We start from the raw sequence: 11,487 nt of genomic DNA, 5'->3' as shown, positions 1-11,487 counted from the left end.
TTAAACCAATGTTCAAATGAAGTCATACTGGAGTAGATATCCCTTAACCCAATATAACAATCAGTTCAAATGGAGTCATACTGGAGTAGATATTCCTTAAACCAATATAACAAATCTCTTCATAAGAAGGACATAGGAGGACACAGGAACAAAACAAATATCATGCTAGATAAATGCATATTGAAGGGTGAATCCACAAGCTCAGAAAGAGTTGAGGTTATCGGAAACTGGAAAAGATGAGGAAGGATTGCTTTGAGAGTTGTGAGGAAGTGTGGCCCTGGGCACACCTTGATTTTGGACTCCATGTTTCCAGACCTATGAGGTAACAAACTTCTGCTGTGTTAAAGTATTTTGTTTCTGATGCTGTGCTAGTTTACTAAGGCATGCATAGAAAGCAGACAAAAGCCTTCCCAGTTTCACAGCTTCTTCCCCATGGCATTTGCATTCAGATGGAGCTTTCAGCCTTGAACATGATGGACAAGCACTCTACCACTAGCTGGACCCAGACACCATTCTAATTTTTGTTGCTACAATGATTTAGCATTTTCTGTTTGGTTTGGTTATTTTACTTTATTTAGCACATTAAGCGTACATACTGCTTTTGATTGTTACATATTCAGTTTGTCTCTCACCACCTTATTGAGCTTTATTTTGAGCTTTTATTGTTTAGAGTTGATTATACATAATTTTATCCATACAAATGGTGTTTTTCATCTGTATCATTTGTTAGGCATTCACTTAAGTTTTGATGCTTGCCTGTGCAAGAACTTCAGTAACATGATGAATACTGAATGTTGAGTGATAGTGGGCAACACTGTTTTATTCCTGAGTGATTGAAATGTTTCCTGTTTCATTGTACAATTATATTTTTCCTTTGATTAAGTTTTAGTCTTCACTTTGTGAACTGCACCAGAGCATTTCTAGTCATGATCCATTTGTTAGTTTTGTCATGAATCATCATCAAGACCAAAGCTTTAGTTGTACGAAAATCAGGCTCAGAAGACCAAAGGTTTAGCTCAGTAGCAGAATGTTTGCTTCTCTTGCCATTTGATCCCCAACTTTGTAGCAAAGGAGATCACTGGTGCTAATGCAGGCAACCCAACTGAAACACAATGGGAAACACATACAGAGAGAAGGGAGGGGTGGGTAGAAAGGGGAATGGGAGGAAGAGGAGATTCAGTGTGATAGAAGGTATTATCAATAAGACAGGGTAACAGTGGGTGGAAATAACTAAAATTTGTAACAGATACCTATGAAAAGGTAGAAAAACAAAAAATGTAAAAAACAAAAGATAAAAAGATTTGTCTTTTGTATGCATGTTACTACATGAGGTTGTCTGTAATTACATTTTCTTGCGTTATTTTCAGAATAACTGGTTCCTCAACATTTGTTAACTAGATCCTGTGAAACGTCCTGTATAAGGTGGGATTTCAACATCATAAAGAATAGTCTACAAAGTCGCCCAGCTGATCTTCTCAAAGACATGACATTAGCTTTGAAAATTGGGGATGCTTTGTGGAGTTATTTTGCTTTTCTTAAGTTCCTTTTATTTGGTAAATAACAGTGACTTACTTTTTCACTTTCTAGGAAACTGTTGCCTTCAGAACTTGCCATTGTTGTGGTAAGTCTTTATTGTGTTATGGCCACTTTCTTTTTTATGTCTTAATGCTTTGTTTGAGTTGTCTCTTAAAAGTGTCACACAGAATTACATAAGGCTAATCACCCATCATAGTTTTGTACTACAATTAACCTATAAAATACTATTGCTTTGATAATTATGTATTTTTAAATTTCATTATTCTACTCTTCATCTCTTAATTTCTGCTTTATTTGAGCATCTGTTTTGATTTTAATGACTTGCTATCTTCATTTCTCTTTCTATCCCTTTAGACAAGAACCACGTCTAGTTTTTGGTGGTTTTTCCTGTACTTACCTTTTCCTCCGTTTCGTTAGTTCCAAATATGGACTAGCAGTGGTAGCAAATTACAGATGACCTTTGAACAATCACAGACCTTACATTTCTCTCCTATAGGGAGGCTTAGTGCTAGACTGGGCTACTGAACTCTGTTCTTTCTACCATCACACACAGACTACAGCTTTATCCCATTTCAGCTGGGACCCCAAATATACCATTTTCCTATTTGGTCTTCAAATCCTTCACTGAACTTTGATGCCTTTTAAGAGTCAACAGTGACTATTGCTTTAAATGCAGGAGGCATATAGCTATAGCTTGTGATTTCTGAGTTCTTACTCAATTTGTGATTCATCAGGATTTTTTAATTTTTAGTTCACCTTATTAATTTTCTATTTAAGAAGTCATTATTATCAACATGTAAATAAACATTCTATCATTTCCTTGTGCTTCAAAGAAAGTGTGAAGTTTATAGTGTGAAGTTACAGGACCATGTGGAACTTAATACATTTTTCCTAATGAAAGCCTAGGGTTTGTTTTCAGAGTTGAACATAAAGGGCCTAAACTGAACATATTTCATTCTCTAAATCTATTTGTAGAAAGATAGCTTAAGATAACCCTCAAACTTCTTTTATTTTGTATCAGATATCTATACCAAAAGATAAAACTCCAGCAAATAAGAATTTAAATAATTAGAAAAATAAGTTTTAAGTTCTTCAAATTTTTAAATGTAATTTGTGCTGACAAGAAGATAGTACCTTGTACCCGTCAGGTGCCCTTGGGCAAAGTTAAGACAGTAAGGCTTGAAAGGGATTTAGAGAAAAGTGACATCCAGCATATCATGACCCTTAATTGTGTAATTCTTACAGAAATGGCACAAAGCTGTCTTGAAGACTAAAACTAGAACTATCCTGTGACACAGAGATCCTAACACCGGGAATGTAGTGAACAAAAGTGAAATCACCATCTCAAGAAGTTACCCACACTTCTGTGTTCATTTCAGCATTACTCAATAGCCATTGATGGATTCAAGTGGGTACATAACTTGTAATGTATGCACACACATACATATATATTTCACATATCATTATGGAAAAATATTCAGTCATAAAAAGGAAATTCTGTTGCCATCAACATGAATTATCCTGGAGGACATTATACCAGGTGAAAGATGATGAACACAAACAAATACATAACCTTATTTAGGCATGAAATCATAAAAGCAGATGGGAAACAGAAAGAGAAAAGTAGCTATCTTCAGTAAGAGGTAATGTGTTCATACTGGGAATTCATTCACATTCTCCTAAACTCTGAGCAAACAATATTTATAGTACTTTTATTAATACTACTCTACAGGAATGTTTTAGTAGCTTCACTAGAACTAGTCCAAACATATTACCAAAGAATAAATGGTTTAAAGAAATTGAAATACCACCTAGCATTCACAAAGAGCTAACTATTGATATAACTCCAAACTAGTTAAACAGTATGTGACTCTATTTGTGAATAGACATGAAAAATGTATTAGCAATTTCAGATAATGAGAGGATGAATGACAAGTTTGTGAGGGTAACCAGCAAAGAATCAAACAAAGGGGCCTTGTGATGATGTCCAGTATGGTGACTACATCAATACCATTGTTGTGGGTGTGATATTATGATATAGCTTTGTATAATGTTATCATGGTAAGAAAATGGGTAGCATTTCTATTGGATGACATTATATTATAAATTTGTAAAACTGTATGTTTTGCAAACCTGTAATTATTTAAAAGTTAAAAATATATATTGGAAAAAGTTTTCTTTTTAATGACATATATTTCTCCCAGAAAGGGAAAGAGACATTCAACATTTAAAAAGATTTTTGAAAGCACAATGGTAATAGAATGTGTTGTGTCGTCACTATCAAGTTCTGTCACAGAGGAGTGTCAATTCTCAAAATCTCCGTGTGAACATACCATTTTTATGTCAATGAAGAACCCTCCTGAGGCACAGTCTCTTCTAAGACTTAACAACAAGAAAAACTGAGGCATTCCTGACTGGACAAAAGCATTTTCTCTATCAACAAGTTTTGCCACGTGGGAAACATGATTCTCCATGTTGTACAAGCTAATATTGGGAACACAATTTAGGATTCATCTGGCTAAAGTACTCTTCCTTTATAGCTCATCCCCCTGCCTCCAATACCATTGCCTGCTTTGTCCAATACTTTTCTCCCTGCCTGGTTTCTCAAGCTACTGAGAACATACATATCCTCCCTCAGGAAGCAGAACTTGTTCCCTGGCAAATTAAAATTTGAGCTCTGTGAAAACCAAACAAAAGTAAAATCCTCAGAAAATCATGAGACCAAAAGTCTCAATTTGTTTTAATCACATTTTTATTCTTTTTAGGTCTTTTAGCAGATGGACTTGGGCTTATTTGGGGGGATCATTGAAATCCCAAAAAGATGGGTGCCATTGGGATAGAGTTATCCACAGGGGCATAGCTTAGAGTAAAACAAATGTCTTACTTCCTAGGAACTGAAAATGTCAACAGGATACGCTTAAAAATCAATCTGCTCTTCCACAGAAAGGATCAGAGAAAGTGTAAAGCGATCACAGATGCTCAGTTTTCAGAGCAGACATGGTGTGGTATGAAAGAAGAAAGAACACTCCTACCAGCCACCAGCATTCCTTCTTGCCTTAGGAAGCTGTTATCTTTTTTCCTCAGCAGAAAACTAAGGCATACTCCTCAAGGTAAAATGGAGACTTATTTTGGGAAGAGATAAAAGCAACACAACACTAATAATAGGAGCAATAGCAACCAGGTATGGAGTGCTTGCCATATCTGAAAGTGGACTAAGGGGATTGTAAAACTTTGCCTTATTTAATTCGCACAGTACCCTGTGAGTACCTGAGAGAAACAGAGATGGTGAGGCATAAAGAAGGCTGCTAGAAGAGAAAATAACAGTAAGCTATGTTTAGAAGTTGCCGTGTTATCAAGTGTGTTATCCCCATCTTAGAGATAGCTAGGGATGATTAGGAAGGCTATTAATTGTGAGGATTAAGGAGAAATATCTCTTGCTATATGTGGTTTTCTGAATAACCATGTTGCCCTAGCCCAGGGTTTACTACCTTTAGTCCTGGTGACATTCCAGTCAGATAAATTCCGCAGTTAATATCCAGAAATGTTTCCGAACATTATTACATACCCTCTAGGGAGTAAAACAAGATGATCCCACTGGAGAACTTGCTAGGGTTAATCCCTTCAGCAACTAGCATAAATAGGTTAAAATTAAACATATATGGTTTATCGTATGTCACAATTTGGTTGATTTAGAATGTGGATGCCACTCTTGCACAACAGGAGTTAACATGTACTTCCTGTCACCACATTCTAGAGAACAACTTTTCATCAAGAATATTCCCTAAGTCTGTTGGAGTGTTTCTCTCTCTCTCTCTCTCTCTCTCTCTCTCTCTCTCTCTCTCTCTCTGCAACACACACACACACACACACACACACAAACACACACAAATTCATCACCCCATCAGGACTGTATAATCAGTACATGGGAGAAAGTAAAGCTATGTAACAGAAAGGAGTTTATGAGGCTATAGTAGTTTTAATAGTTAGAGTGAAATCTGAATGGATCGATCAGAGCAGAGTTGGACGAAAATATTTTAAAGACCAGTGAACTCCATAGGGGCAAGACTGAATCAGCGACCTAGGCCAGAGTGGGTCTGAGATAGCAAATTTCAAAAGAGCAAGACTGAGTCAGTGACCTGGACCAGAGAAAGCCTTGGACAGTAAACTCCATGAGGGCAGGAGCGGATCCAGATCAGGGTCATTTGTGGAAGTAAGACTGGGCTAGTGACCTAGGTCAGAGCAGGCCTGAGGCAGTGAGCTCTGAGAGAGCATGATTGGACAGCTACCTAGACTAGAGTGGGGCTGACAAAGTGAGCTCCACAGGAGTGGGAGCGGATCCAGACCAGGGACATTTGCAGAAGAATGACTGAGCCAGAGCAGACTTGAGACAGAATGCCACAGGATCAGGTACAGGGAAACAACCTCTGAGCAAGTGGGCCAGAGACAGATACCACTGACGGTCTTGACATGAATCTGGGACCTTGAAGGGAGTAGACCTAAGCCAGGACCCCTGTGGGTCTGGGCATGAATCTGGGACCTCTGAGGGAGTAGACAGGAACCAGAGATCTCTGCCAGTCCACACATGAGTCTGGGACCTCTGAGGGAGTAGGCCTCAGCCAAGACCTCTGTGGATCTGGGCATCAGTCGGGGACATCAAAGGGAGTAGGCAGGAATGAGAAACCTCTGCAAGCCCGAGCATAAGTCTGGACCTTTGAGGGAGTAGGTCAGAGCCAGGTCCTCTGCAGGTCTGGGCACACCCAAGCCTGGGAACTCTGAGGGAGTAGATCAGAACTACAGTCCTTTACAGGACAAAGCCAGGGACCTCTGCAGGAATGAATACAGACTAGAACATTTACAGAAACATTTCTGAGTTGACAACCTAGCTATAGCAGACTTGAGACAACAAACCCTAAGGGAGCAGAGCAAAGTCCAGGAACGCTGAGCGACCTCCAGGAACACAGAGTGACCAATGAGGTAACTAGAACCGTGGCACCGACTATACCACAAGGAACAAGCATCTGAGTCTTGGATTCACTGGCACCTAGAAGATTAATCAACAGAATCACAGACAGCCCCCAACCATACCTATTAGAGGAAAAAATGAGTAGAAAATGTAAGAACACACTCAGCACCATAAAGAGCAACATGACACCAGTAAAACCTAAAGACCCTACAACAGCAAGACTTAAACAACCAAATATAGATGAAGCAGAAGAAAATGACCTAAAAATAATTTCAGGAGAAAGTTTGAAAGTCTTAAAGAGGAAATGAGAAACTCCCTCAAAGAAATGGAGGAAAAGACAAACAAAAACTTGGAAGACACCAGCAAATCCCTTAAAGAAAGCCAAGAAAAAGAAATCAAACATAAGATAGAAGTTAATCAAGACTTGAAAACTGAAATAGAGACAATAAAGAAAACACAAGCCCAGGAAATTGTAGAAACAGAAATCATGAGAAAACGATCAGAAACCACAAACGCAAGCATAAACAAAAGAATATAAGAGATGGAAGAGAGAATTTCAAGCACTGAAGATACAATAGAGAAAATAGACTCATCAGTCAAAGAAAACATTAAATCTACCAAAAGCTTAACCCAAAATATGCAGGAAATATGGGAAAACATAAAAAGGCCAAACCTAAAAATAATAGGTATAGAAGAAAAAGAAGTTCAAATCAAATGACAAAAAATATATTTAACAAAATCATAGAAAATTTTCCCAACCTAAAGAAAGATATGCCTATGAAAATACAAGAAACTTACAGAAGACCAAACAGGTTGGATCAATAAAAAAAGTTCCCTTACCACATAATAATCAAAACAGTAAACATACAGATTAAAGAAAGAATATTATGACTGCAAAAGAAAAAAGCCAAGTAACATATAAAGGCAAACCTATCAGAATTATACCTGACTTGTCATTGGAGACAATGAAAGCCAGAGGGTTGTGGTCAAGCCTTATACACACATTAAGAGACCACAGATGCCAGCCCAGACTACTATACCGAGAAAAACTTTCAATCACCATAGAAGGACAAAACAAGATATTCCATGACAGAACCAGATTTAACCAATACCTAGCCACAAACCCAGCTCCACACAAAATACTAGAAGGAAAACTCCAACCCAAGGAAGTTGGTTACATCAACAAAAACACACACAATTGATGGTCTCATGGCAGCAAATCCCAAAGAAGGGGAAAACATACAAATTAACATCACTAACAGTGAAAACCAAATTAACAGGAGAGAGAAATCACTGGTCATTAGTATCCCGTAATATAAATGGACTCAACACACCTATAAAAAGACACAGGCTAACAGAATGGATATGAAAACAGAATCCATCCTTCTTCTGCATTCAAGAAACATACCCCAAACTCAAAGACAGACACCACCTCAGGGTAAAGGGTTAAAAAAAATCCAATCAAATGGACCCAAGAAACAAGCTTGTGTAGCTATCCTAATAGCTAACAAAATAGACTTCAAACTAAAAGCAATCAAAAGAGATAAAGAAGGACATTCCATATTAGTCACAGGAAAAATCCATCAAGAGAAAATTTCAATACTGAACATCTATGCCCCAAATACAAGTACTCCCTTATATGTAAAATAGACACTTCTAAAGTTTAAAGCATACATTAAATCACACACACTAATAGAGGAAAACTTCAACACTCCACTCTCACCATTGGCCAGGTCAGTCAGACAAAAAATTAATAGAAAAATAAGGGAACGGACAGATGTTATGACTCAAATGGACTTAACAGACATCTATAGAATATTTCATCCAAACATAAAGGAATATACCTTTTTCTCAGCACCTTATGGAACATTCCCAAAATTGACCACATACTCTGTAACAAAACAAACATCAACAAATACAAAAAAATTCAAATATCCCCATGTATTTTATCAGATCACCACGGCTTAAAACTAGAACACAACAGCAATTTTAATCTCAGAAAGCCCAGAAACACATGAAAATTAAAAAAAAATGCTCATCTGAATCATCAAAGGGACAAGAAAGAAATATATGGAGAAATTAAAGACTTCATAAAATTCAATGAAAATGACAAGATAACATGCCCAAATTTATGGGACACAATGAAAGCAGTGTTAAGAGGAAACTCCATAGCACTAAATGCCTACATAAAGAACCCAGAAAAATCCCACACTAGTGAATTAACAGAACATTTGAAAATTTTAGAGCAAAAAGAAGCAAACTCACCCAAGAAAATTAGACATCAGGAAAGAATAAAAATGAGAGCTGAAATTAATAAAATAGAAAAAAAAAGCATACAAAGAACCAAGAAAACAAAAAGGTGATTCCTCAAGAAAAATCAACAAAATAGACAAAACTTTATCCAAACTAACCAAAAGGCAGAGAGAGAATATCCAAATTAACAAAATCAGAAATGAAAAGGGGTCATAACAGCAGACACCAAAGAAATACAGAGAATCTTCAGATCATATTTCTAAAACCTGTACTCCACAAAATTAGAAAACTTAAAGGAAATGGACAACTTTCTGGATAAATATCACTTACCAAAATTAAATCAAGACCAGATAAGCAAGTTAAACAGACCTATAACTGCTGAAGAAATAGAAACTGTCACAAAAAGTCTCCCAACCAAAAAGAGCCCAGGTCCAGATGGTTTCAGTTCAGAATTCTACAAGATTTTCAAAGAACTAATACCAATACTCTTCAAATTATTCCACACAATAGAAACAGAAGGAACATTGCCAAATGCTTTTTATGAGGCTATAATTACCCTGATACACAAACCACAGAAAGGCATTACCAAGAAAGAGAATTATAGACCAAAATTACTCACAAACATTGATGCAAAAATACTAAATAAAATACTTGCAAATCAAATCCAAGAACACATCAGAACAATCATTTACCATGATCAAGTCAGCTTTGTCATAGAGATGCAGGGATGGCTCAACATAGAAAAATCTGTCAATGTAATCCATCATATAAACAAAATGAAAAATAAAATTCACATGATCATCTCATTAGATGCCAAAAAATCTTTCAACAAAAGACAACATCCCTTCATGAAACATGTCTTGGAGAGAGCAGGGATAAAAAGATCATATGTAGCATAATAAATGCGATATACAGCAAGCCAACTGCCAACATCAAACTAAATGGAGAGAAACTCCCAGTGATCCCACTGAAATCAGGAACAAGACAGGGTTGTCTACTCTCTCCGTATCTATTTAATATATTTCTTGAGGTCCTAGCTACAGAAATAAGACACAAAAAGGAGATCAAGGGCATATAGATCGGAAAAGAAGTCAAACTCTCACTATTTGATGATGATATGTTTATATAAGTGACCCCAAGAATTCTTCCACGAAACTTCTACGACTCATAAACACTTTCATTAATGTAGCAAAATACAAGATTAACTAAAAAAAATCAGCATCCTTCCTGTACACCCATGATAAATGGGCTAAGAAAGAAATCAGAGAAACATCACACTTCACAATAGCCACAAATAACATAAATTATCTCTGAGTAACTCTAACCAAACAAGTTGAAGACTTGCATGACAAGAACTTTAAATCTCTGAAGAAAGAAATTGAAGAAGACACCAGAAAGCAGAAAGATCTCCCATGGTCTTGGGTAGGAGGATTAACATAGTATAAAAATGGTGATCTATCCAAAAGGAATCTACAGATTCAATGCAATGCTCATTAAAATTCCAGTAAAATTCTTCAAAGACCTCAAAAGAACAGTACTCAACTTCATACAGAAAAGCCAAAAACCCAGGATAGCCAAAACAATCCTGTACAATAAAAGAATGTCTAGAGGAATCATAATCCCTGACTTCAAACTCTACTAAAGAGCTACCGTACTAAAAACAGCCTAATATTCCCATAAAAATAGACAGGAGGACCAAAGGAACTGAATCGAAGATCCAGATATTAATTCATTCACCTTTGAAAACCTGATTTTTGACAAAGAAGCAAAAAATATCAAATGGGAAAAAAGCATATTTAACAAATGGTGCTGGCATAAGTGGATACCAACATGTAGTAGAATGAAAATAACTCCATATCTATCACCATGCACCAAACTCAAGTCCAAACGGATCAAAGGCCTCAACATAAAGCCAGCCACACTGAACCTCATAGAAGAGAAAGTGGGAAGTACATTTGAACACATTGGCACAGGAGACCACTTCCTAAATGTAACCCCAGTAGCACAGACACTTAGAGAGACAATTAATAAATGGGACCGCCTGAAACTGAAAAGCTTTTGTAAAGCCTACAGAATGGGAAAAGATCTTCACTAACCCCACACTAGAGAGTGGTCTGATCTCCAAAATATACAAAGAAAACAAGAAAATGGTCATCAAAAGAACAAATAATCCAATAAAAAATGGAGTACAGACCTGAACAGAGACCTCTCAAAAGGAATCTAAAATGGCTGAAAGACACTTAAGGAAATGTTCAATGTCCTTAGTCATCAGAGAAATGCAAATCAAAACAACTCTGAGATTCCATCTTATACCAGTAAGAATGGCGAAGATCAAAAACACTGATGACAACTTATGCTGGAGAGGTTGTTGGATAAAGGGAATACTACTGCATTACTTGTAGGAATGCAAGCTCTTACAGCCCCTTTCCATGTTAGTGTGGTGATTTATCAGAAAATTAGAAACAACCTTTCTCAAGAACCAGCAATACCACTTTTGGGTATATATTCTAAGGATGCTCAATCGTGCCACAAGGACATGTGCTCAACTATTGTGTGTCATAACCAGAACCTGGAAACAACCTAAATGCCGCTAGATTAAAGAATGGATAAAGAAATTATGGTACATTTACACAATGGAGTACTACACAGCAGAAAAAATAATGACATCTTGAATTTTGCAAGCAAATGGATAGATCTAGAAAACATTGTATTGAATGAGGTAACCAGACCCAGAA

The sequence above is a fragment of the Microtus oregoni genome, unplaced genomic scaffold (assembly GCF_018167655.1).
Source record: "Microtus oregoni isolate MIOR12 unplaced genomic scaffold, Mior012 000014F_ref0000157, whole genome shotgun sequence".
Classification (NCBI taxonomy): domain Eukaryota; kingdom Metazoa; phylum Chordata; class Mammalia; order Rodentia; family Cricetidae; genus Microtus; species Microtus oregoni.
The sequence above is the reverse complement of the archived record's forward strand: the minus strand, read 5'-3'. Positions refer to the sequence as shown.